General features: G+C 46.5%; 1 long non-coding RNA gene across 1 annotated transcript in view; it reads left to right on the top strand.

Moving 5' to 3' along the window:
* The first annotated feature begins 6689 nt into the window (after nucleotides 1-6689).
* LOC128777273 (uncharacterized) overlaps nucleotides 6690-26097 on the top strand; it is an 80889-nt gene continuing 61481 nt past the window's right edge. The window contains exon 1 of the long non-coding RNA XR_008422484.1: nucleotides 6690-6830. This is a non-coding gene — a long non-coding RNA (uncharacterized LOC128777273). The remainder of the gene's footprint in view (nucleotides 6831-26097) is intronic.

Genomic DNA, 26097 nt, shown 5'->3' with positions numbered 1-26097 from the left:
CTTTTGTTGTTGTTGCTGTTGTACAAAATCCTATCTATCCTTCAGGACCAGTCCAAATGGTGCCTCCTTTGTAATGCCCAGTTGGGCCTCTTTTTGGAATTCACCATAGCTTTCTTTGTACGTCCAAAGCTTCTAAGTGTTCCTTCATGGGGTGGCCCCAATGGTGGCCTCATCCTAATCCCCAGAACCTGTGACCAAGTTATCTAACATGGCAAAAGGAACTTTGCAGATGCAATTAAGAATCATGAAATAGGGGGCACCTGGGTGGCTCAGTCAGTTAAGCATCTGACTCTTGATGTCAGCTCAGGTCTTGATCTCAGGGTCATGAGTTCCAGCCCGAGTTGGACTCCTCTGGGTGTGGAGCCTACTTAAAAAGAAGAAGAAGAAGAAGAAGAAGAAGAAGAAGAAGAAGAAGAAGAAGAAGAAGAAGAAAGGAGAAGGAGAAGGAGAAGGAGAAGGAGAAGGAGAAGGAGAAGGAGAAGGAGAAGGAGAAGGAGAACCTTGAAATGGGAACATTATTACACTGGATTATCCATGTGGGCCTGGTGTAATCACCGGTGGCTTATAAAAGGAAGGCAGCAGGATGTAGAGGAGAGAAGCCGCTATATGGCTGGCTTTGGAGATACAGGATGGGGGGCCAGAAGCCAAGGAATGCAGCCAGCCTCTAGAAGGCGGAAAAGGTAAGGAAAGAAATTCCCCCCCAGAACTGCTAGAAGGAACGCAGCCTTGTGGGCCCATCTTCACCTTCTGACCTCCAGAACTGTACGATAATAAGTTTGTGTCATTGTAAGTCACTAAATCTGTGGTAATTTGTTAAAGCTGCAATAGGAAATTAATATGCTTTCCTTAGCGTTTATTTATTTTTTGTCTGGTACTATCTTATCCTTCATGATACTCTCAATTCTTGAAAGCAACAATCAATTAGATCATCTTATCCCCTGGAGGCACCTGGGTGGCTTAGTTGGTTAAGTGTCTGACTTCAGCTCAGGTCATGATCTCAGGGCTCCAGAATCTGAGTCCCACATCGGGTTGTCTGCTGTCAGCACACAGCCCACTTTGGACCTTCTGTACCCTTCTCTCTGCCCCTCCCCTGCTCATGCTCTCTCTCTCTCTCTCTCTCTCTCTCTCTCTCAAAACTAACTGATCATTTAAAAAAAAATTGTCTTATCCCCTGGGTGTCTAACGCAGGGCTTTGACATACAGAACCCCGATATGCCTTTGAATTAAATGTCTTCTTTGGGGTATTTAAATCTAAGTCAACAATCTTTTGGGTGAAGTCTCAGAACTAGACTGACACTGTCGTCCCTGTGAATCCAGGTGGGCTGGAACTGATACACAGGCATCATTTCGGGTGGTTGGTATTTTTTATCAGGTTAGTAATGTTGCCAAGGTCTAATGGGCAGAGGAAGGCAGCTGTGTGGCTTTTATTAAGTAGCCCCTCTCAGTGATGCCTTGGGGCTTATGCTGCTGTTTAACCTTGTGTCATTCAGACTCCACATTGTGGTTCTCACTGACTTTTCCAAGAAGTAAATATTGGTGGTAAATATTACCACGAGGAGATACACAGACACCAAGTTCTTGGCATGAAGGAGCAGGTCATTTCGGTTAGGAGTTGTACTCAACATACACCCCTAATCTCAAAGAAGGTTTCCTCTTGATGTAATCCTATTCTTACTATTTGTTTGTTTGTTTATTTTTGAGAGACAGAGCGTGAGCAGGGAGGGGGGCAGAAAGAGAGGGGAGACCGGAGGATCCAAAGCGGGATCTGCACTGACAGCAGAGCCTGACACGGGGCTCGAACTCATGAACTGTGAGATTCCCGACCTGAGCTGAAGTTGGATGCTCGACCGACTGAGCCACCCCGGTGCCCCCTGATGTATTCTTCTATTCATTCCTTCATGCATGCATGGATTCCACATGTTTTGAACAACCTATGTGCCTGGCAATGTAATAGGCACCGAGGACCCAGAGAGGTAGAAGATCAAGTCGTGGATATCCAGGAGTTCCCATCAGAGCAGGGGAGGGGACAAAGCAGAGATGTAAACATGATCTTGAAGAGCAATTCTGTACGTGTGTCTACTCAGTGGCTTATTTATTCTTCTCCTCTATAGGTTCTGTGCTTCTACCATGTAGTTGAGGACAAGGCAACTGTGAATGTTGTCCCTTCTGTGCTCAAGGCCCAGAGACAGGCATCTCCCTTTTTACAAAAATGTTTTTAAGTGTATTTATTTTTGAGAGAGAGAAAGAGAGAGAGAGAGAGAGCATGAGCAGGAGAAGGAGCAGAGAAAGAGGGAGGGGGAGAATCCCAAGCAGGCTCCCCATTGTCAGCACAGAGTGTGATGTCGGGCTCAAACTCGGGAACCAGGAGATCCTGACCTGCAGTGAAAGCCAGAGTTGGACGCTTAACTGAGTGCTCAGGAGCCCAGCATCTCCCTTTTTAAAGTGTTCCTTGTAAGTCACATTCCCCATCTCTGACATTCTGGATTCCTCATTCAACAGCATGGCCTTTCAACGTCCTCTTGCCCAGAAGGCACAATGATATGTGTGCCTTCCAAAGGGAAATCAGTATCCCTCTTTATTGGGCTTAGCCCAGGCCCAACTTATTCAGCTTTCCTCCTCTACTCTCCAATCTCTGAATCCTGGCTGCTCTGCCACTAAATGATGGTATGATTTGAGCAACTCACTCCTAGTCTCTGGGTCTTAGCTTCTTTCTGTAAAATGGGTGTGATTTGCCATTCCTGCTCTGCCTGCCTCCTGTGGGTTTTGTGAAAAGCAAATGCAATAATGAATATTAAAGAATTCTAGCAGACTCAAAACTGTTTTTGTCTGTTAGCTGTCCTTAATAGTAGTTATTATAATATTTATGCTTATAATTATTGCTGCTATTCTTATTATTTTTTATCACTATTATTATCGCGAGAGAGTTTTAGCTGCTTCTAAGACTCAGGCAGCTGTCAATCACCATGTGAACACAAACTGGCTAAAGTAGAATGCATTTGAAGCTCCTCATACAGAGCCATGGCCCTGCTTGTAGCTGCATTTCCCACTGCCTTCTCTCTCTCGGGATCAGTCTGGCCAGATTCTACCTATTATGAAAGTGTCCACTGGGGAGGAGATGACCAAGTCCTGAGCCTCCCCCAGCCACGGTCCTCGCTCCCCCACCCAGACGGAGCATATGCCTTGGGCCCACAGATGACCATTTGTTCCAAGAGCACTTCCTTGGTCCCCTGGCATTGAATCTTACCTGCATTGCAGACCTTGCTGACTTTAGCACCTGCCACGTAGCTTTGCCGGTGTCCTTTGTGGCAGGGCTGGTTCAGACCCATTTACCTTCTCAGCACCTCGGGCGGCAGTGGAGGCCAAGATGGGGCTTCATGAAGTTATGAACCTCTTCTCTTCTCTGACATCTCTAGTCGCTGCTGGTTCCTCAAAGATACCTTTGCTCCTGATTAATTACAAGTCCCAGATTGGCCTCTTTAATGGCTTCCACTCTCCCTGGTTGATGAACTACAATCAAGGAAGTTGCACTGCTCTTTGTAATGCTGTGGCTTAGCAACAGACATTCTCTGTTATTCACCACTGGAACAAAGTCCACGAAAGGCAACTGATGAGAGTGTGGGTACTCTCTGGATGAGTGATAACTCCCGATTACAGTGGTCCCTGGATGGGGGTCCAAACACTGAGACAGCTGGGTCTCAGGCCCCCCACTTATGGACTGGGTGGCAACTCCTTGTCCTCTGTGTCTTCCATAAAATAGGCATACCCAAACATTCCTCACAGTTATCATGGCATTACATGGGTAAGCGTGAGTAAATAATTAGACAATGCCATGCAACAATCAGGTAATATTAGAAGATATGTTCTATATGATTTTAGGGCTAAAAATAAGATAGACATACTTACTCCTTCTGGAGCCTTCCTCCGCCACATCCCTACTAACGGCAGAGCAGGGAGTGGGCAGCAGAGGGGCTTGTGAAGACCAAATAAGATAAAGCATGTGGAGTATGTGCTTGGGGTTCCAAGAGCTTGGTACTAATCACACCCGGTCACTTATTCAGTCTTCTTGTCTGAGTGCTCCCCTTTCCGAGCCCCAGTCCCACTACTAAAGCAAAACAAATACCAGTCAGAAAACCATTGGACTAGACTATTTCTGAAATCTCTTCCAGCTAGGTAATAGAATACCTTAAATTGAAAATTTCTAAGAAATTGATTTTTTTTTGCAATGAAAATTCCACCCTAGTCAGGTCCCTTACCAGTTAGTCAACAATTTGAGCAAATAATCTGCTCAGGGAACTCTACTGGTCAGTTTCTTTTTTCTTTTTTTAATTTATTTTTGAGAGCGTGAGCGGGGGAGGGGCAGAGAGAGAAGAAGACACAGAATCTGAAGTAGGCTCCAGAGCCTGATGCGGGGCTTGAACCCACACACCAGACCGTGAGATCATGACCTGAGCTGAAGTCCCAGGCTTAACTAACTGAGCCACCCAGGGGCCCCTCTCCTGGTCAGCTTCTGATTTGAGAAGCTCAGTCCCCAGCTTCACACCTTATCCATCTACAACGGGCAGAGGACAGCCCCGAAGACCTGGCCAGGGGCTCCTACTGTAACCCTGGGCAAGACGAGGCCTTATTTTCTTTATCAAACTAAAGGGCATGCACCCCATGCTCTCCGAGACGGTTTTCAGTTTAAAATCCTATGAATCTAACTTCTTTGAGTCTCACTTCTAACAAGTCCCGGGCACAGAGAATCGGGCTGGCCTCGCGTGTGTACTGAGAGGCGCCTTGTTAGAGCAGATGGAGTGTGTCTATCATGGCGGCGGCGTAACCAGTCTGGTCACTTCAGATGTCTCTCCAATTAACACTCATGGCGGCGGCCAACTGCTCAGGCAACAGAACATGCTGGTGGAGAAGATGGCGGGAACTTCTGGGCCCGCTGCCACACCTATTATCCGAGCCTCGGAGTGGGAGGGGCCAGCCAGACTTCTCAGTATGGGGGCGGTGGGGAGAGGGGTGGTGAACATGGGAGGTGAAATGTGTGTGGGGAGATTTCTTTAGCTGTGGAGTCCTAGAAAGTTAGAAATGGAAAATGCTCATCTAGTCAAGGCCCTTACTATATGCTTTGGTTTCACTTCCCTTTCTTCATTCCCATTGTGCCGGATGCAGTTTACATCACCATGACCTCTTGCTTCTTGGAGTGATCTCCCTGCCTTCCATTTCTCTCCCTTTCCAAACCATGCCCTATAAGACAGCCAGAGTGAGATGTCTAAAATACAAATGTGATTATGTTATCATCCTGCATTTTGGTGTTTCCTTGTTGCCTTCAGGGAAAACAAAACAAAACAAAACCTAACCTAAACCCTGTAGCCTGAAGCACACAGGTTCCTGGAGATCTGATTTGCCTAATCTCTTACTTCCTTTTCCCTTCTCACCCCACATTGTCGCATCATAGAATTGCTTGAAATTCTTGAACCTACCAAACTCCTCTCCATATTTTTCCCTCTGCCTCCCTTCCTTTCTCTGTCTTGTGCTTGGCCTTTAGTATTCAACTTAGCTGTCCCCTCTGCTATAGAGCTACTCTGTCTGTATCCCCATGATAGCCAGGTAACTGCTAGAAAAGCATTTCCCTGCTGATAGGTGATTGTCCTTCCGTGTCCCTCTCTTTCATTATACTGTGAGCTGACAGAGGGATGAGGATGTGCCTAATCCATTTCTTTTACAAAAGCAAAATTGACTTTGACATCAGATACCCTCGTGATTTCCAGAGTTAATTGGTCTTGATGTGGCTTTTGTGCCATTCCTTGAGCTTTGACCTTGGTCAAGGAGAACTTCATCAGAGAGTAAGCTCCTGGCGAATGTCAGTTGAGTGAATAAAGGATGCCCCCCTCATTTCCCAGATGAGGAAACAGGCCTGGAAAGAGGAAGTGACCTACCAGCGCTCACATGGAGGGCAGGTCAGTTGGTGCCGGCTCTACGGGATTCCTCTCTTGACTCCCAATCCATTGCTCATTCCACTATCCTATACTCTCAGACAGTTTCAACTAATCCTCCTCTTGTGTGACAGAGAGGCAGAGTGCTCTCACTGGGGGTAGGGGTGGGGGTGTACACATAAAGGCAATCTTCAGTGTCGTCTGGATGTGCCACGTCTCCAAACTCTTGTGGAATTACTTAACCTGTGGGCTGAATATTGAGAGACAACTGTGCAATAACACAGTCAGGTTGAGAAATAGTAGAGCAAAACCATTTCAAGTATGTCAGGAAGCCCAGAGGCTTGGCAAGACTGGGAAGCATTTAGAGTAAAAAGAAATCGTAATTATGATCCATACGTACTGATTTGGGTGTGGGTGTTATCTGTGGGTCTCACTGACCTGACATCGGCCAAGAGTGGCCCAAAGCCTTCATCTCCCAAGCATGTCAAAATTCCCAGCCTGTGTTGTTCTTGGGAGGGAAGGTTTGGCTTTGAGCAGTTTTTCCTGAAAATTCAAAATAATTCCTCTGAGTGGGCCCAGCTTCCAGGGGCGGCCTAGCCTGGGAGTTTGGCATGCTTCCCTCAGCCTGTGTGTTAGTGTGCGGGTTTCTGGAGCCCAGAGGGGCATTTGAAGGTCACGCAGCAGGGTATCCAAACCTCTGAGCCTGATTTACAGCTCAGGGCCTCAGGCCTCCTCCCTCCCAGCCCACATCACCCCCCAGTTTCCTCTTCTGCGAGCCAGCACTCTTCAGAGCTGGGAAATGAGATCTAACCACTGGCTTTTTCTGGGCTTATGTATGGATTCTTCCCTGCGAGGATGGCAGAAAGGAACAGAAATGGTTCCTGAAAATGTGGGCAGGAGAGCATCGTGGTGAGTCAGCGCCCAGCAGGACTGAGACGCTTGGAGACCATCTAGCCCAGAACTCTCGTCTGGTCTTCCTTCTTTCCTTTTCTATTCTTTACCCCACTCTTTTTTTTCCTCTTTATATTTTTCTTGTTGTGGCTTCTACCTAAAAGCTTATATGGAAACTCAACACATTCAACTTAAAAACAGAGCCTTCTTAAAAAAAAAAAAAAAAAAAAATGGCCGTCATAGGCAGTTGTGGGCTGAGGGTTGTGGTCTCCCTTTCTGAGCCTTGCTCTTCTCTGACCCTTGATCTCCTTATGGGTCCCTTAGGCCCCTCTGGGATGCTGGGCTTCACAGGCCTCTGCTGTGACTCCCGCAGAGTCACTAAGGTCCAAGGAGGTGAGGGGATTTAGTAAAAGTCAAACAGGGACTTAGGGATGGAATCGGGCTCTGTAGCCCCCTCCTGGCTCACTAGCTTTCGTCCAGTAACTTGTACCAGATTTCATGTAGGCCCTGTAAAGGCTCAGCCTGGCCCTACATTCTGCAATGGGTAAATCTTGCTTTTGTTAAGAAAAATGTTCGTTAGAACTTAAGGAGCCCTGGGTCAGCAGTGCTGGAACAGAAGTAACCTGTGAGTCCTGGCCCCGGTGCTGTGATCCTCTGCCTGTATTTGGAACCTGGATCCAACCCTACTTCTCCTCTCCCTGAACCCCTGCCTTTATAAACTCTTGGAATAGGATCCTATCTTCTTACTAATACCCTTGATTTTCTTCTCGTGTTCCCTACCCCAACAGGACCCAGCCTGCCCCCGAGCCTGGCCCAGGTGTGCACCTGCTTCTAGGCCCCCCAACCCCCATTGCTACCTGAATCTCTGTTCATTGCTGGTCCCCAACTATCTGTCATGCTCCACTTGCCTCCCAGGACCCTCCTAGGCCCTTCCTGAGTTAGCAGCTGGCCTGGCAGCCTTCGCCCTTTGCCTAGATTTAAGTTCCCCTGACAAGTTGCTTGTGTCCATAAGCCTGGACTTTGTGTAACCCCTGGGGGGAGGGGATGTGGGAGTGGAAGGGCTTGACTGTACTTGAAACCTCCAGGTTCTTGCAATCTGGCCAGGACAGTGCTAAACCACACTCTCACAACCTAGTCTTTCTACTGTGAGCTCCTGGGTTTGTGCCAGAGGAATCTGACAGGACCCTGCCCATCAGTGGCCTCTCCTGCTTGATGTAGGAAAGCTCAGAATGAGAGACCCCTGAACTTATTTCCACAGACTGCAGGGAAAGAAGTGGTTCATGCAGTTCTCCAAACAAGATCATGCTCCAGGCACTACCAAATCCTTTCCTCCTCTCTGGGAGCTAGAATACACACAAGTTCTCTCTGAATTATTTCTAGTTCAAGTTAGTATCCAGTGCCCTCCAAAGACACCTTGGACTCTGAGGCCTGAAATTCAGTGACTGCTCCCTTTTCTGTCCCAATCCTGCAGATTCCACCTGATGAGATTTTTGGGGGTGAGAGTGGGGTTCTTGGGGTCCAAGGCCGACAGACAAGAAAGGATTCTTGAAGAAGCCTTTGGTGCAAAAGAGTGATTTTATTGAAGCACGGGGACAGGACCCATGGGCAGGAAAATGAGACACTGGTTTTGTACTATGGAGTTGGGGGAGGTAAAGTGCACCGGAAGCTTCCAGTGGGATTTTCATATGCTAAAGACTCACAGGATACTGGAGGCCTAGCAAGTGTCAAGCTAAGGTTGTTTTCCCTCTAGCAAAGTATTAGCATTAAGACAGTAGGGAGTTCCTGGAAAAACGTCTCACTCTGCCCACCTCAAGTATTTGCCAGTGGGCTGCAGGTTATAAGGAAATTGAGTTCTATCTGCCATTTCCTTCTGCCTTTGTTTCCCGTATCACTATGGAGGGGTGATATTGGGGCTCCAGGAAACAGAGTCTATAGGTTTCTGGAGATTAGGCTATTGATAAGATTGACTTTTTCTTGTGATTTACTAAAATATTTGTAAATAGATGGATCAGGTCCTGCAGGACTATGATCTGTATCAGTTAGCCATTTGTTTTTCCCCTTTCCTTTGTTCTTGGGCAGCCAGGTGTGCTGCAGGGTTGGTTGGAGGGGGGGAGTGTTTATGGCCTGTCAGCTTGCTTTATGCTCCCTCATCACTGCCTGTCTCCAACCTCAGATATCCCTCTCTTCCTTTCTTCCTTGCTCTCTCCCTCACTCCCTCTTTGTTTCTCTTTCTTTTTAAAGCGATCTCCATACCCACTGTGGGGCTCGAACTCATGACCCCGAGATTAAGAGTCTGGTGCTCTACCAACTGAGCCAGCCAGGCGCCCCCTCAGATATCCCGTTCGAGGCCTTCATAGAGAGGTCCAGCCAGGATCTCTGCCTTCCCTGTCAGAATGCAGGTATCAGAATCAGATCCTTACCAGCCCACTGCCACCAGCCAGGGAAGCCAACCCGCTTCCTCTCAGAGGCTGAGGACAGAAAGGGCCTATGTGGTAATTTCTGCCTGTCCTCCACAGCAGCCCTAAGCTGACCCTTTCATACCCTCAGCCCTCCTGGAGCCCCAACAATACATGGCCCCATGTGATGGGCCCAGGCCTGGGTGATTCCTGCTGCTGGATACCAAAAACAGGATTGCCTTGGGCCCAAGGTTCCTACAGCCACAGAGCCTGATTCCCCCAAACCCAGACCAGGAAGCCTCAGGCTACAGTCAGGGAGGCAGTCTGTGAGTTGTGAGGTGCCCTGAGGTGCGCATACCTCCCTGTGGCTTGGAGTGGGAGCTGGAGGGACCAGGGGTTGACCTAAAGGATAGTTGTAAGAAGTGGAGACCACTTCTGGGGAGACCAGGAGCAGAGATGCCTCTTAGGCCCGTGGAAATACCCATACCCTCTACCGGCAGAAGTTCCTGTTCCATCTGGGGTCCCAGCCTTCGTGCCAGAGTTTTCTCTAGATCCAGAGATTCAGTGAAATTTCTAGTTTAAGGGTACTCTCAAGCCAGTGTCCCCTAATCTTGAACTGGAATCTGTATCATCAAGGTAGATAGAAAAAACTCTGAGACAAAGTTTGCAGGGCCTCCCCAAATCCTTAGAGAATATAACAGTTGCCTTCCGTCCAGGATGATAGCCCTCTCAACTGAGTCTTGTCTTGACCAGAGACTAAGAGGCCCCTCTGAAACCTACTGTAGGTTTCCCCAGGTGCTACAGGGAACTCAGATTCTCTCAAATGAGGCCATAGCTAGCTAGGAAACTGTGCAGGCCATGCCCCCTCTGCCTGGGTGAGATTGACTTGAGCATGCCACTTGGAGAGGGTCCCCTGCCATAGGGAGACCCCTGGAGATCTGTCATGGGTATAACAGTCTCCTGCAAGGACCTCTCAGAATGGAAAGCCGGGAACAGACATGAGAAGGCAAAACCTCTCAACATCTTCCTCCAAGGCTGGCAGTACTGTTGTTGCTGGGGTAGAGAAGCCCCTCCTGGAAGCTTCTAGAACTTTCCTGGAGTGGGGACTGTGGTGTATCCCCCCACCTCTGACCCCGCCTAGCCTGGAGCACAGGTTCTGACACTGTTCAAGCTGGTTTCCTGGCCCCACATCCAGTCACCATGAAGGTCTGGAGACTCGGGCCTTGAATTGTATGCAGGTTTTTGCATAGCTTCCTGAACCTTCACCTCCGTTCTCATCTTGAAAATCAGGGGATAATAGCACCTGCCTCCCAGGGTTGTTAGGATTCAAGTAAATGCCGGAAGATTTCCCAGAAATAGTAGGCCCTCGGTGTCTATTTTGTGAATCTGCCTCTGAAAGGTTAAACCTGGGGAGAAAGCACAGGTTTCAGAGAGCCAGCCGGACTGTCCCTCCAGGGGTTCTGCAGGGAGGGCCTGGAGGGCAGCACATGGGCCCCTCTGGGTTTGCTTTTAAAGATTACATCTATGTGATGCATTCTGTTCTACAGAGCTGTGCTGGATTTTACAAACTGGGACAGGAGGCAGGAGGCCAGAATTCGTCCCTTAGGTCTGCCCCAAAGCTGCTGAGACAGCCACTCCGTGAGTCAAAGTTCCAGGCCAGGGGAAAAAACAATTTCTCCTTCTCTTTCCAGCCCAATGTCTGATAACAAAAATCTTTCAAAATGCACAGAGCCTTATGGCTCCCCAAACTTTTTAACACTCAGTATCTCCTCCAATTGTCACAACCACCCCGTGAGGCTGGCAGGGCAGGATTTTGCCCTCCTGTCCTTGGGGAGCAGCCTATGGTTCAGACATGTGACTCATTCAGCCACTTGGGCAGCACAGGCGAGCCCAAAGCACGCATTTCTGTCTTCCCACCCACTGATCTTCATCTCTCTGCTTTAATTTCAGCCTTGAACATTTGTTTTGAGCTTTTGCTTCAGTAGTGTCATTTCCAGTATGATAGCCATCCGCACGCATCCTCAGTGCCAGGCTAATTGGAAGTCCCGTGGGCATGTCCTGGGCTCTATTAGATCAACCTGGGAGAGACTGTCCCTTCACCCTCTGCACGAAATGGGAGTGGATGGGGGCTCCCGTGTACTCTGGCTACGGGTTCCTGACCAAACTGGTGGGGAGAGGTTTAGCAAACCGTTCTGCAAGACGTGGCGTGGAATGTGTGAAAGGGCAATGTGGTCCCCTGTTGGCTTTTATTTATTTCTTCCATTTGGCCTCGTGTTTCCAAGCTACAGGAAGGCGAGTGGAAGAAAGGACACTTGATAGAGGCTGGTGGTCCTTTGTATGACTCACAAACCACAAGTCGTGAAAAATATAAACTGATTTGTAAAATATATTTAAGGTTTGGATTTGTATTACAGTAACACATCCACATGGTTAAAACAGGTGGAAACGCAGGGCCTTTGTGCTGTGGGTGGTTTGCCGTTTTCAGGTGGGGAAGGTGCAGTGTTTGCAGGTAGGAACACTGAGCAAAGGCTTCAGTTGGATTAGGCTGACTCCTCCCTGAAATCAAATACTCCAGAAGGCATATAATGAAGGCAGCAGTCTCCTGATTCATGCCCTTCCCACCATGAGTCATTTCACTCGGAGGCAATGACTTCTAACCATCCTTGCTCTAGTTTTTATTGTGATTACTTCCATGACTCTAAGTAATATGCTTATTAATATTATTATTTCTTGTTTTGTTTACTTGATTCAACGGTCAATATGTATTGAACACCTTCTGTTTGCCAAGCTCTGTTCTGGGCAACCAGGGAGCTCATACTGTGAATTAATGTTTTACTCCACTGAGTACAGTTAGGTCACCAATTTCATTTTGAAAGAAGTTGTTTGAAAGACTCAGGCAATGTATTGTGTAGGGTGGAAGTGATGAGGAGAAGGAGTGGTTTGGAGAGGTAGGGTATAGTTATTTCTTTTTTCTTTTTCTTTTGTTATAAACGTTTATTTATTATTGAGAGACAGAGAGACACAGAGCATGAGCAGCAGAGGGGCTGAGAGATGGAGAGACACAGAATCTGAAGCAGGCTCCAGGTTCTGAGCTGTCAGCACAGAGCCCGATGTGGGGCTTGAACCCACAAACCGCGAGATCGTGACCTGACCCGAAGCCTGATGCTCAACCGACTTAACCACCCAGGCGCCCCAGGTATAGTTATTTCTTGAAGGCAGAAGAATTGGATTGAAGAAAAACAAAAACAACCTGAAATGTTACTTCACCAACTGCGGCTGGAGTGATACAAACACAGACGAGACTTCTGCAAGGATCCCGAGGGCCTGGAGAGGAAACTGCTCATCTGAAAACCTGACCCTGAACAGGCTCCTGAGACCCTGAGCGATGTGTCTTAGTCCATTCAGGCTGCTGTAACAAACAGGCCATAGACTGAGTGGTTGAAACAGCATATGTTTATCTCTCACAGCTCTGGAGACAGGGAAGTCCAAGATCAAGGCATTGGCAGTTCCTTTGTCTGACGAGGGCTTACTTCCTGGTTCACAGAGACTGTGTCCTCACATGGCAGAATAAATGAGGGAACATTCTGTGGTCTTTTTCTTTCTTTTCTTTTCTTTTTTTTTTTTAAATAAAGCCACTAATCCCATTCATGAGGGCTTCCTTCTCATGATCTAACCACCTCCCAAAGACTCACCTCGAAATACCATCACAGTGTGAATTAGGTTCCAACACATGAATTTGGGGAGGACACAGACATTCAGTCTACAGCACAAAGCCTAGGAGAAGAGCACCCAGGATATAGGAAGGGGTCCTGAGTGTGAGACCCAAATCCAGCACTAAATAATTTTTTGTCTCTGCCTGGCTGGTCCTCAGTTTTCTTTTCTGTAAATTGAGAGTGAGTCCAGCTTTTCTATGTTGGTATGAGAATGAAGTCATGTTGATGTACCAACTGTAAAGTGCTATAGCGTGAATTTTTCTTATCTGGGAATATGAAAAGGATACCTGAGTGAGAGTCTATAACTACAATTCCATGATGCATTATTAATTTTCCTTTCTAAAAATCAATGGCTCCTGCCACGAATTTATCACTGTAATTATTTTTATTCATACCCTGGATGGTAAGAAGCATCACAATCATACTTTCTGGTAGAATGACACCTTTAGTTAAGTAAACCTCCAGATGCTTAAAGCTGAGTGTTCCCTCTGTCTCTGAGATTGATGGCTTGTGCTATCTTAACAGTCACCGGAGGAAAAGTTCATTGGTGGGTTTAGCTTTTGGGGGTGGCCTGTCAACTCAAAGCAAAGTCATGAAATGATTTCACTCTGCTGGGTTAGAAGCTCATTTCAAGTAAGCCAAAATTCACTGAAAGCTTCCTCTCCTCAGGAATTGTGTTTATGGACTGTGGGAGTATTCCTAGATGAGTATCACCTTCGCCCTACCAATTAGGGCCTCTCTCTTGGTGAAAGGAACAGACACACACACACACACACACACACACACACACACACACACAAGATGATCAGTGATCAATTCTAAAATAGCAAAATAATTCTATACAGTGGGAAACTCAAGCAAAAAAAAAAGATCTGTTCTGGATGGAGGGTATCTGGGACATATATGTGGGGAAGGTGCAGTTTAAACAGTTTTGAAAACTTACTAGTGAAAGGGGAAGGTACCAGCAGTGCAAGGGCCCAGAGGAGGGAGTGACTGGGGAAGAGCAGGGTCTGAAGCATGATGGAAGAAGTGGTCTGGAGCCAGATGAAGGTGGAGACCCTTGAAGCCTAGCCAAGGTTTGGTTTCATTCTGCAGACATCAGTGCCTCGGCATGTGTCAGAGTAGATCAGACCAGAGTGTGGCTTTCGAGAGAATGAACCAGCCATAGGCAAATGTGCACACGGTGTTTTCCTTCCCTGACCCACAGTGGGGTCCTTCTGGGGGAAACAAGGTTGAGCAAAGGCTTCTGGAATGGATCTGACTGGCCCCTCCCAGGAACCACTGCTGACCTTCTTCTGTAAATACCCAGTTACCTGTTCATTTCCCCAGTTACCCAATCAGGGAAATCAAATCAACCGCTGTTCATTCTAACCTTAATAAACATACTTCAGTTTACCTATATGATGCTCTTAAACGATAAATAACTGCATGTGAACTTTGCAAAGGTAGGTTAGGTGGGGAAAAAAAAAACATTCAATTAGCAAGCTTGTCAGAAGCTAAATCCCTACAAGCAACAGGAAAGCACATTTGCGATATTAAAAAAAAAAAACAATTAGGGGCGCCTGGGTGGCTTAATTGGTTAAGTGTCCTACTTTGGCTCAGGTCATGATCTCACAGTCTGTGAGTTCGAGCCCCGCGTCAGGCTCTGTGCTGACAGCTCAGAGCCTGGAGCCTGTTTTACATTCTGTGTCTCCCTCTCTCTCTGCCCCTCCCCTGTTCATGCTCTGTCTCTCTCTGTCTCAAAAATAAATAAACGTTAAAAAAAATTAAAAAAAAAATTAGAATATATATTTTCTAGAAAGCGATTCCATAGTAATAAGAGGATAAAAGCCCATGTATCAAATCTCAGAACAAAGCTGAAGGGACCCCTGTGGGTTAATATCCGCAATCACGGGAAGCACTTTCGCGAGGTGGGTGAGTGCAACGTGTTGAGTAGCAGGCGGCCTGCATCATATCCTGGTTCTACTCCTGTGCGCAACGTGACATTGGGCAGGTACTTAATCATGCTGAGTTTGAGCTCACCCACCTGTGACATGAAGATGAAAACAGTTGTGAAGGCTAACTGAGCCAATACAATTAAAGTTCCAAGAATAGTGCCTTCTATACCATAAATGCTATTTAAACATTACCTGCTATTACTATTCTTCTTTTTATTACTTCTTTTCTCTGTCCCTGTCGGGAAAGAAGGAAATCCATATGTGTAGAGACTTACTATGTCACAGACGCTTTCATAGTTATTACTTCGTTTAATTTAATGTTGAAAGCTCTTTTTGTAGGTTGATGGTATTAAGCCACATTATACCAATGAGAAGTTAGGTGACCTTGTTGGCATCACCCAGCCAGGGAGTGGCCCACTGAGGCCGGAACCCAGGATGATCTGGCCCCAGGTTCCCATCCATCAAATAAACTCTCTTATTTTGAGAACATTCTAGGCAAGTCTGGTTGGTCCAATTTTCTCAGATCAGCATGGCTATGATTTGTTAAAGAGTATGAATGGCAGGACCAAGTCTACTTTCCTCTCCTATTTTATGTACTCTAACATAAACAGTGCAAATAGCTGCTGCAGACCAGAGGTGCTGATGTGCCTTGTGCTCCATAGTCCCACTGTTGGCACCAACAGGGAGCAGGCAGCCCAAGGCGGCCAGTGACTGCCTCTTGACATACTTCATGACCCTCAGGGAAAATGGAGAGCAATTGAGGTAGTAGAAGAAAATCTACCTGGTGGGTTTAACCAGTGTATGATTATAATCTCTGATGCGTGGAGAGTTTACGAGTGCAGAGCCTTTTCCCATATGCACATGTGACATAACAACCTGAGAATGCTCAAGCAAGGATCGTCCCCTCATCTGGACACCTGATGAAACTGAGGCCCAGGGAAACCAAGAGACTGGGAGGCAAAGGGTGCTCTTTTTTTTTTTTTTCTTTCACCTTTTCTCATCCAAGTTTGCTGCCTCTCGTGGTAAGGAAAAAAAAAATGTCTCTACCAAAGACAAGATATGTAATTTTGAAATTGAGACAAAGTGGCAGGCATTGTTTAGAGAGGTGGAGGGGCATGCTGTGGTTCTGTTCCAGAACCCTTCACCTTGCACTAATATTCTTGCTCCTGCAGAAAGGCTCAAGATAAACACTTTGGGGCATTGAAAAGAACAAATGCCTGGTGTAGATCGTCAGCTACTAGGTAGGATCCCCCCTTCACCTCCAAAGGTATCTCCAGGGGGTCAGAGTATGGGCCAGGGTTCAAAATCACTCACATCTGACAGCAGAACCCCCATCTTCCCTGTGCTTCTTTGACTCAAGTGGAAAGTAGTTCTAGAAACTTCTGACCCTGTGTCCTTGTCGGTAGTAATTTTAAAAGCACAGATTCTTGGCGGATCTGTGAGGGGCTACTTCTGCCACAGCAGGGTTTTCTGAAGGAAGCAGCTGGTAGAGTTCTCATCCTGCCTTTGTCTTTGTCCTTCAAGGAAAAACTCTTTGAGAGCTGAGCATGTCTGCATCAGTCTGGCACCCCTGTCCAACCCCGACCCTGGATGACCGGTGAGAAACAATGTTCTCTCTGTCACCTGTCATGACCAACTAACCATGTGGTACCCTTCACCTTGAGAAATTCCTTCACACGAGTCTGGCACTTGGCTGCTTTTCCCCATTATTTAAGTTTGGAAACACTTAAGGGTGTGATCTTGCTGGCAGTCAAAGCTAAGGTTTCTACCATCAGCAGAATTTTTTTCTAGCTCTGTGTGTTTTTTCTCTCCAAGTCCATCACACACAAGGTTCAGTGTGGCCTGGGTGTATTCAGATCTGGCTACTTGGAGTGTTAACATGGGAAAGAGTTAGTGCAGGGTAAGCTCAGGGCACAGTCACTGGTTGGAAGGGCACAGCAGGAGAGAGTGTCAAGAAGATCCTCAAGGTAGAAAGGCAATTTCCAGGATCCAAGAGCCATGAATGGTTACACACGTGCCACAATTAAATGACTAGCAGGGTGTGCCTCTGCCGTCTAGTATCCAGCAAAGAAGGCAGAAACAGGGTGCTAGCATTGTGGGGGATTCTGGAACCCCTCTTCTGGGGTCATTGTCTGAGGCTCACACTGAGACTTTGTGCAGGAAAATGGAGGCGATATGTCCCGGGGAGTTCTCATCTAAGGCTTACCAACTGCAGTATACACTCTGGGCAGGTGTTGCCCTAATTCACGTCATAGTCCTGAACTCCTTCCTTCTGCCTGGTAGTTGCCGTTGATGGCTCTTCAACACCTCAAACACCAGAGTTCCACATGAGATTCTCTTACTTCACTCATTCCCGTGCTCCTCCGTGTTTTGCTGTGTATGCAATCTCTGCTCACAGATCCCTTCCCTTCCCCACTTTCCCAGGTGGGAACTTGTGGGCTATTGATGAATTCTTCTTCCCTTTCTCTGCACATATAATTCCATTCACTCCTCCTGCCACCATGTCTTTGATCTTTTCATTCCTCCTAGGGCTGCCCCAGTCAGACCTCCATCATTTTTCTCATGGAGCATTTTAGGAACCTCAGAGCTATCTCCTTCTCTCCAGTTTCTCCTTCTACCAGTCAGTCCTTCATAGAGCTTCTTGAGCCACTTTGGCAAGTTCCAGCTCTGGTCATTTTATTTCTTTTACTCAAAAGCGACTGAGTGTTCCCACTGCTATTCCTTAGCCCATGATTTGTGGTAAACACTGGTCTGCTCCTCGTGACCAGGTCAGTGTCTCCTGTCTGTCTGTACCTTTCCTCTTCTTGCTTCTGGTTATGCTGTTCCATCCCCCTTTTTCAAGGTCCTGGTCAAATTCTACTTCCTTTGTTGAGAGTTATTCGTGTATCTCATGAACAACTTAAAAAATGTCCTCTGCACCCCTGTGCATTAGGCATGATGCTAGGTGTTGGTGAGATACCGAGGAACAACACACACATTATTGCTTTCAGTCGTGCAGGATGAACTTTACACAAATAAACACATATGTAAATATGTAAATATTAATAATGAGTTGTTCTATGTGTTTGGAAGAAAAAGAACATGGTGCCCTGAGGCAAAACAATGCAGAAGAGAGGGGGTATTTATTTGCATATGTGGAGTCAGGGAAAGCGTCTCTGGAAGTGATGTTATGAAGATACACAGGATTTAGGCAGAGAGTAGCAATGGAAAAATGGGTGTGTGAGGGCCCTGCAGGAGGAATGAAAGAGCTTTGCCAATCTCTACGATCGGAATGGACTGCCCTATCTCTTCTGTGCTCACAGAGCCCTTGGCACCTCAGTGACCACACGCATTGGCACCTGCTCTGGATTAGAGAGAATTACACAGTTTTATGTCCTCCACTAGACTGAGGATTCTGCTTGGGTAAGGACTGTGTGTTACTCATTTCATTCAACAAGTCATTGATCCAAAAAGTATCTCTGTACACCTAGTATGTAGGTACCAGAGGCAGAGGCCAGTACCAGATATACAGTGGTAAGCAAGGTATCTCGTGCCTCCTACAGAGATCCAGTCTATGCATCTCCAAGATTTGTCATTGTACTAATCACACAGTAGGGAATCAGGGAAAATGTGGAATTGAGTACCCAGGAATATGTACTTGTGTGACAACAAGATGAGCTTGACTTCCCGTTGAAACACTTTCTACAAATGCCCCAGTCTCTACCTCTCTAGGTCATTGTGGAGACCAAGGCATCTCTAACTAAACATCTTGCAGAGATGAGAGGACACACCCCATTCTCCATGCCAGTCCTCTGGACGCTTGGGCACAAACCATCCTCCTTTGAGAGCAGACTCTGCCAGTTTTGAGTCGTTTGACCGTGTTCTTGTCTGAGCTAATTTTGTAAGTCAAATTGCTTAAGAGTGAATATGAAATCTTTGACTGAAGCCCAAATATATAAATACCCATCACATTTCCTTCCTCCCCAATTTTGCAATCATCCAAAAAAGCTGTTCATGTTGTCCAGCGTAATTAGTTATTTATACATCCTCATGTGGTCCATTGTTCAGAATTAAATTGTCTGGTATACAGAATTTCTCTTGCAAGGCTTGTTTTGCCATTTTACTGCTTTTTGGAAGCTGTTTGTAAATATGTCCTTGTGGAACCCTTTGGGATACTTCTGGGCAGATCCAGAATTGGTGGCGGGGGGTGGGAGGTAGGGGTGGAATAAGCTGGTGCATGTAAGCAAATATGCCCTCTGAGGTCTCACACTGTCCCCTGACTTCAAACATGAAAATTACCAAGAATTATCCATCCTTTCCTTGAAGACCCAAGAGAATTAGAATGAACACAAAAATAGCCAGAGAGGTAGATGTGGAAATCATCTTGGAGATCTAGTCACTAGCTTCTAGTGACTCCATTTTGCCCAAGAGGAAGCTAGTTCCCAGAAAGAAGAAGTGAAAGAGACAGGCCCATAGACTCTTGTGGGTTAGTGTCAGAGCCATGCCCAAACCCTCATCAGCTGACTCCCATGTTCTTTCTACTAAACCATTAAGTATGCCAGTGCACAGTGCTTTGTTTCTGGGCATTTCTGGGCTTGTTACGCTTTGCACCTGAACTAGATGGCTCCAGACTGCTTGCTTTGGGCCCTTGAGTCTATATTTTATAGCTGTTTTGTCTCCACCCAAATGGTTTGGCAGCCAGCTATTACTGATGAGTGTTGCCCATCGTGAAGCAATACTGCTTTCTCTCCTGTCATATTATGGTCAGAGACTCCAGATGGTCTAACAGTTTTATGTAAAATGAGACCTTTTTCTGAGTGAGGGTCTGAAGGTCTCTGCTCCATGAGAGACATCCATAAGGTTTATGACCTGGGATATGGTCTATCTTGGTGAATGTTCTATGCGCCCTTGAAAAGAATGTGTATTCTGCTCTTGGGCAGATTATTCTATAAATGTCAGTTCGATCCAGGGGTTGATGGAGTTGCTCTGTTCTTTATCCTTGCTGGGTTTCCATCCATAAATGTTATGTGTGAAATTTATAACATTAGCTTTGATTGTTCAGAAGTCATTTAGATTTTCTTTCCATATGAGAGTATAAGATCCTAATTCTTATCTTAAAATGGGACTTTCTGTCCAGCCAGTTTAGGAGTTCATAGTTGAGCATTTATGGAATGGTTGGCCAGATGGTAGATGTGAAGAATCTTGAAATCTTCCTCCTAACATGCATATATGGACTGTCAGTATGTAAATCTACCACAATGGTCTTACATGAGTTCTTATTGGGGCGAGACCTGTTATACCTGAGAAATATCACATCAGAACTTTGAAATAGCTGACATCATATCTTTAAAAACTCATTATCTTCCTATGTTATTACTCATAAAATTCCCAGATTTCCTACAATCACAATTAATTAGCTTTAAATATGGATTTATTTTTATATAATTAATTTTTAAATATATATTTGTTTTATTTTAAATTATTAAATATGTAATCATACAGAAAAGATATAACAGATGTCATGTACTCACCATCAGAAAACAGAGGCTAACATTTTGCCATATTTCTTTTTCCTCCAAAGAAATTAAATGTAACGCACATAGTTGAAGCTCCCACCTTCCACTTCCTTCTTCCTCCTGCCTTCCCTCCCCTTTATTGTCTACAGAGGAAAATACTATGTTGACTTCGGTGAATATAATTCCCATGAATGTTTTGGTGCTTTCACTCTAAGCAAATGTATCTACAATTTATGGCCAGGAGAATTGCAGGGTTATTTCTTTTTAAGTCACAGGAGAAAAAAAGACTCGTCTGTCATATTCAGAAGAGCTAGGTAGATTTTAATCTCTATTCTTTTCAACTGGATTTTGCTTTAATCCTGGTTTTTATTTTCTTTTTTCTGGTGATCTTCCTACTCAGCTTTATTTCCTCCTAGCTAAAGTCTTGCTTGGCTTTTGCCAGAAAGGGTAGCTTGGACTCCTGTGATTTGGCCTTTCCAAAGCTGTGGTCTCTCTGCCTCAGGCATTGCCCACTCTAAATCCCTGTACTCCGGCTCCTAGTTTGGCAAATCTGTCAGGCTCCTGTACCCGGATAGCTTGTTGCCTTATGCTCCCCTAGCCTATGAGTGGATGTAGCTACTGTCACCAGACCTGAGCTGTCTGCTCAACATTCCAGCATCAACAGGCAAGTTTAGTTCTTATCCTGCCTTACCTGTTCTGCTTAGATTTCCCATGTTTGGAACACAACGCTTTGGAAGGACACATCAGGGGAAAGATAAGCCTGGGAAGGTAGAGGCTGTTGTGTATGGGGATGATGATTGATAATAGCTACCGTTCTTGAGTATATAACTGAAATTGTAAGACCTGTGTTATAGCAAGTCTTCAGAATGTAGTGTTCAAAATAATAAGAGCTGCTGTTTATAGGGCACCTGCTGTATGTCAAGTGCTGAGCTAGGTACGTTTTATCTCATTTATTCTTAAATTTTATAGATGAGACAGCTGAGACATACAGAAACAGTATGCTAAAGTGGAAAATTATGGGATTTAGAATATGACAGACTTGGGTTCAAACTCTGGGTCTACAACTCTCTTGGACCAGTTTCTTACCTTTTCTGAGCTTAGCATAAAATAGGTGCTTGCAATGATGGCTAATGTTACTACTGTACAAGATGTGGCTTCTTGCCTAAGGTTATAGAGTTAGTATATAGTAGAAGGGGGATTCAAACCCAGGTCTGCTTCTCTCAAAGATACCCTCTTTTCAGGGAGACAGAAATGTTAGATGTTCCAATAAGAACATTACTCCATTAAAGGAGGTGTCATGGGGCTTGGAAAGGGCACTAAACTTGAAATTAGAAGTCTTGGGTCCTGTACTCCATTACAAATGGGCTGGGAGACCTTGGACAACTCATTTCCTGTCTCTTTTCCCTTGGTTTTCTAATTTATAACACAAGCGGGGGAGGGGGGGATTAAATTCCCTCTAGGTTCTGTTTGTTCTATCTCCAACATTCTGTGCCTGTGATCAAGAAGCACAGGACCAAATGGTCTACTCAACAGAGATGAAGAAAGGCAATGGCACTGATATTTTCAAGATGGGTAGGATAGGAGGGTAGGCAAAGCTTCTATCAACTCTCTACTCACTCCAAATCCTTAACAACGGAAACCAGTTGGATTTCTTTTCTGCTCCCCAACTTGATCTGGGAAGAGACCCGGATCATGGAGGGTTTCAGAAGACAAGACCAGTTCCCCACACTCAAGCTTTCTTGGGTAACTCATTTTCTTCTCTCTTCCTTCTTTTTCTTTTCTTTTTTCCTTTTTTTAGGTGGAGAGAACTACAAATAGAAGATGGCTAATTAAGGTGACTAAATAAGATGGAGGGCTACATGTGGAGTTTTCTTTCTACCCCAGGTTTCTTTTTTTACCTTTCTTCCCAGTCCTTTCTGGTTTTATTTTCTAAAAATAGATATACCTGAGGGATCATGAAACAAGTTCTGCACTCCTGTGTAGTAAATTGGAAACTCTTGTCACCCTGGGGCGATCTGTTGGCTGAAGTTAAAGGTAGGAAAAACTTCCTTAGAGACCCCTTTGGCCACTTCTAGGCCACTCTGTTGGTCCATTTGGCTTTAGGTTCAAGGAGGCATTCATTTGCTCAGTGAGTCTTTATTGAGCTCTTACTATGTGCAGTCACCCCGGCAGGCTCTAGGGGCAAGTCAGGAAGGAAAGACTCCCATTCCCATTTCTCTTAGTGCTTATGTGTCAATGTAAAGAACAGAACACAACGGTAAATATGCAATGATGAAATCTGAGAGGTGCTGTTAAGGAGCTGTGAAAACCCCCGGTTTCTGCCTCTGCAGTTCTGGTCCTGCAGAAACACTCCTCCCCTGTGTCTCTACTCTACTACATAAGATTTTGCAGTCTGACCATGAATCCATCATCCCCAAACTATCCCCAGCACATCTGCCCTCTATGTCATCAGTGAGAAGCACAGGGCCCCTGGGGCTCCCTGGGACCCCCCTGCCTGGCCTCCTAGCTTACCTCCTGGGAGTGCTGGCATGGGTGCCGTTCTCCAACACTCCCTTTCCGGGATCTTGCTGATCCTTTTACCAGGAAGGTCTCACCTCTTGTCTAAATCCTACTCATTCTCCCAGGCTCTGTTCATGCTCCTTTATCCTTGCTGTACTTTTTCTTGAGCTCCTCTCCACACCTCGGGGTTTCTGCCTCTCCTTTTCTGATGCCTTCTGGCATGAGGTTTATTAGCCAAGCAGAGCACCCATCATCCTCTGCCTGGTGTTCTATAGTTATTCGTATATCTAGCCCAGGCTTTACCTACCTATCCACACCTTGAAGGCATGGATATTATTATCTCTGTATCTCAAACAGGACCAGGCACAGTTAATACACAACGATATTTGTTGAACCAATGCCCCAATATTACAGTGAATAATAAAACATGCCCTATATAGTTTTATAAAGAGTGTTCATATATTGTCTATGGTAATCCTCAGAACAATCCTGTGTAGGAGAAACTATCATAATCCCATTCTACAGATGACGAAATCAATTACTTACTGAGCGCTGGCCCTCTGCAATGCATTATGGTAAGAACTTTGCACACATTATACCATTCATTTCTCATTTAATTCCAGTAAAAACAATAGTCATCTGTACTGAGCACTTACTCTGTGCCAGGCACTAATTTCAGCACTCTACACCTGTTAATTCATTTAACCTACCCAACACTATAAGATAGGTATGCTTGGTATTTTCACCTTGTACATGAGAAAACTGAGGATGTGGAGGTTAAAAAACATGCCCAAGTGCCATAGCTGAATTTGGATTCCGAACTACATAGTGACCATAGAGAAAACCATTCACATATGAGCATTTCTCTTCTCTCCCGGCTCAGCACTGCCAACACCACTCAGTACTCACCACTCAGTAACTCTGTGAGGTATAATTATGCCCATTTTACGGATGAGAAAACAGATACCCAGATTGATTAAGCAACTTGCCAGTATCGTACAACTGATCGGGAGAGAGCCTCGTCTTGTAGCTGCAAAGTGTAGATCCCAACCACTCATCTGTACTGTCAGAGAGATGTGACGGTGGCCAGTCTAGGTAGATACACATTTCCTCAGCCATGTGAAAGTTTTATGATTCTTCAATATTTCTGCATGTCTGCTATCCTCAGTGCATTGGGCTGCACCCTGGGGATGTTGGGTCAGGTGGGGACTTATGAAGACTAAGATACACTCCTTGCTTGAAAGAAGCAAATAAAAAACAATTAAAATATCCTTCACATCCATTCCTTCTCTCCCCCCCCCCCAGTACTTGATGCCCCTTTATCAATATGCCTTGGTGTATATCTTAAAGGGACAGGGGAGAAATAGGTAAAGAGTTCAGTCCAGGGTGTTCAGCAAAGGTGAGGAGAATATAGATAGGTTCAGCAGGTGACTAGGATTGGCCTCGTTATTTGAAGTCCAGGAATGTGCAGGGCTTGGAGAATTCTGGCCCCAAAGATGGCAACTGTTCATGCCCCGTTGTATACTGTAGTTTAGAATGGAGGGAGCCTATGGGGAGAGAAGGCCAGCAGCCAGGTTGGAGAGAACCAGGCCTCAGGGCAACCTCTCTCTATGAGGAGGTGGATCCCGGCCCCCCCTTGCAGACCACAGACTGAGAACCCGGCACAGTACAGAATGGAGGTAGGAGTCCTGGGTTTGGGTCTCAAACTGGCTACTCAGAAGCAGATGACTGTGAGACAGTCACTTCCCCCCTCCAAGCCCTCAGTAAACTGGGTGTAAGACTTTTTACTGTGCTTCTGTGGCCGGGGTTGGGTGCTGATGTTCATGAGAGCACGTGGCTGAGTGCTAGGTGCATGTGAGATGCTGAGGAAGAAGAAAAGTCCTGGTTTTGCCTCCTCTGGCGTGCCTCATGACAGGATTATGCTGATGGAGGGCACGTCAGATTGACTCACACATAACGGACAGGAAAATGGGCAAGGTTTGCACCTTACCCACTCTCCAGGCCTGGAACTTAAGCCTACCGATGAGAACCAGCTGGCATTACCCCGCTTCTGTGTGGCAGTGGGGTCGGGCGGGGGCCGGGTGGGACGGGGAGCCGAACCAGGCTTGGGAAGGGGATGCTCATATACGCCGAGGATCCGTGCCTGAAAATGAATATCACTGAAGTGAAACCCGCTCCAGGTTCCCACCTGGTAAGGCAAAAGGGCTGTCAGGAGACCAGGCTCGGTCTCAGCTGGGCACTGACTCACCATGTGCGCGGGGCACACCCCTGCTTCTCTCCCAGCCTCAACTTCTCCATCTGTAAAACAAGATACTACTTCCCAACAGCTTGAAAAGGCGTGGGGTTCTTCTCACCCACGGGGAGGTTTCTAAAGATGGGGTGAAAGAGATTAGGAAACTCCACCCCATCTCTGTCCGGATCGCCAGATCCAGGGCTCTGAAACCAACAGCAGACTCCACCTCCGTGCGGTGGAAGGAGAGAGCTCGAGGATTCGTGTCTGTCGGCGAGAGTGCGTGCGGGACAGAGGGCTTTTAAATGAATCACTTTGTATCTAGCAGGGCAGCACCTGCTCCTCAGCCTCCAAAGGCAGCGCGAGCAAGACGATCATTCACAAGCTGCCACTTTCCATTCACGTCTATAATTAGAGCACAGGCTGCAGCAGCTCGGGGGCTGAGCGAAGGGCCTTGGGGCGGGGCCGAGACCCTAGCTCCTCCCCTTTCTCGTCCCCCCTCCCCCGCTCTCCCCGCCCACCCAGAGGCTCTGGCAGCCCCCCATCCCACCCCAGGGTGCGCTCGCTGCAGGATTCCTTCAATTCTTGCCTGGACGCCAGGGCCTCCGTCCCCTCCCTGGGGGATCGCTCTAGTGCAGTAATAAGCACCTTGGCCCTGCATCTCGAGGAGGGCAGCTATATTTAGAGTGGCATCCCCTTGCCCCTCCCTCGCCGCCCCTCCGGCCGCTCGGCCCGCCCGCTCCCCACCGCCCCTCCCAGCCACCTCTCCCTCTTTGTCGCATTACATAGTAATCTGAGATGCATTGGATGAGCTCCAGGGAACAGAATGTACTTGGCAGAGACGCGGGGCTTGATGTCTGCAAAATGTCGGAAACGCAGCCAAGAGCTGCTAACTGGGTCATTAACCTCCAAAAGCTAAGCGAGGACTGTAGGCTCGCTCTGCCTCCCTTCATCTCGCCAATAAAAGTGCCTCAGTGTGAGGGAAAGAAAAAGCCCAAGGTTGGCTGCTTTGATT

The sequence above is a fragment of the Panthera pardus genome, unplaced genomic scaffold, assembly GCF_024362965.1.
Source record: "Panthera pardus isolate Hobbes unplaced genomic scaffold, ASM2436296v1 HiC_scaffold_16, whole genome shotgun sequence".
Taxonomy (NCBI): Eukaryota; Metazoa; Chordata; class Mammalia; order Carnivora; family Felidae; genus Panthera; species Panthera pardus.
The sequence above is the reverse complement of the archived record's forward strand: the minus strand, read 5'-3'. Positions and strand labels throughout refer to the sequence as shown.